The sequence below is a fragment of the Penaeus vannamei genome, chromosome 3 (genome assembly GCF_042767895.1).
Source record: "Penaeus vannamei isolate JL-2024 chromosome 3, ASM4276789v1, whole genome shotgun sequence".
In the NCBI taxonomy this organism is placed as follows: Eukaryota; Metazoa; Arthropoda; class Malacostraca; order Decapoda; family Penaeidae; genus Penaeus; species Penaeus vannamei.
The window spans coordinates 19,338,451-19,340,574 of NC_091551.1; positions in this window are offsets into that span (position 1 = coordinate 19,338,451).

A 2,124-nucleotide genomic window follows, 5' to 3' on the forward strand; every position below is an offset into this window, starting at 1 on the left:
ATCTATTTCTGTATTTATCTGTTTTTATATTTATCTATTTTTATATTTATCTTTCATATTTATCTATGTTTATTTTATCTATCTTTATATCTATCTATTTTTGTATCTATCTATTTTCATATTTATTCATTCATCTATTTTTTATACTTATTTGTTTATCTATTCTTATATTTATCGATTTGTCTATCTATCTATCTATTTTATCTTTATATTCATTTATTCAACTATTAATCTGTTTAGCGATTTATTTGTCAGTCTATTTATTTATTCATCTAATTATTTTGTTTATTTATCTCTTCGTTTTTCTATCCATTTATCTGTTTATCTCTTTGTTTGTTTGTCTATTTACTTATTTATCTATTTATTCATTAATATATACATATATTTACTTATTTGTTAATCTTTATATTTATTTACCTATTTATTATTTTATCTATCTATTTATTTCTCCATTTATCTATTCACTTATCCATTTACCTATTAATTTATTCATCTTTTTATATAGTTATCTATTAATTTATTCAGGCTGTGGACCTGGACCCAACCTGGGGGATATATGCCACGCCGCAGGTTGCGGGGGTCGGCTACAATAGTAATAACAATGTATCCTTGTTATCAATGTTATTCATATCATCGTTAGCATTATCATCATTCATATTGTCATCGACATTATTTTTGTTATTATTATAATTTTCATTATTATTATTATTATTATTATTATTATTATTGTTGTTGTTATTATTATTATTATTATTATTATTATTATTATTATTATTATTATTATTATTATTATTATTATTATTATTATTATTATTATTATCATTATTAGCATCATCATTATTAGCATTGTTATTGTTTACACACACACACACGAACTCACATACATACATACACACACACATACATGCACACGCGCGCGCGCGCGCGCAAGGATACACACTCTTTAATGCATATCTATATGTGAGTAGGCATATAAGCATATATGTCTATATGTAAACACATATACGTATATGTGTGCGTTTGTATGAGTGTGAATGTGTATTCATTCATAGAATATAGAAAAAGGAATACATTTTTTCCAGTTTCCGCCTCCTCGGATGATGTAAACCTCAAATGACCTGACACACCACAGTTCCGCAACCGAAGTAAATTGCCCTCGCGCTGCGGAAGTTGTTCGGTGCTTCGGGAAAGGTTTAACCATAGCTGCATATAACACCAGGAAAGTCTTGATGCTTGTCCATGAGTACTGAGATATTAGTCCATGAGTGCCAGTTCATCAGGAGGAGAGGAGGAATAAACCACAGCATATCTTTGTCATGTGTAGGTAACAAAAACAAAAAAAGTAGCACCAAGCCCAGGCACTCAGTGCTAACGATTCTTGTCCATGAGTGCTGAAGATTCTTGTCCATGACTGCTGAAGATTCTTGTCCATGAGTGCTGAAGATTCTTGTCCATGAGTGCTGAAGATTCTTGTCCATGAGTGCTGAAGATTCTTGTCCATGAGTGCTGACGATTCTTGTCCATAAGTGCTGAAGATTCTTGTCTATGAGTGCTGACGATTCTTGTCCATGAGTGCTGAAGATTCTTGTCCATGAGTTCTGAAGATTCTTGTCCATGAGTGCTGACGATTATTGTTCATGAGTGCTGAAGATTCTTGTCCATGAGTGCTGAAGATTCTTGTCCATGAGTGCTGACGATTCTTGTCCATGAGTGCTGACGATTCTTGTCCATGAGTGCTGACGATTCTTGTTCCTGAGTGCTGACGATTCTTGTCCATGAGTGCTGACAATTCTTGTCCATGAGTGCTGATGATTCTTCTCCATGAGTGCTGACGGGTCTTGTCCATGAGTGCCAACGATTCTTGTCCATGATTGTTAAAGATTCTTGTCCATGAGTGCTGACGATTCTTGTCCATGAGTGCTGACGATTCTTGTTCATGAGTGCTAACGATTCTTGTCCATGAGTGCTGACGATTCTTGTTCATGAGTGCTGAAGATTCTTGTCCATGAGTGCTGACGATTCTTGTCCATGAGTGCTGAAGATTCTTGTCCATGAGTGCTAACGATTCTTGTCCATGAGTGTTAAAGATTCTTGTCCATGAGTGCTGACGATTCTTGTCCATGA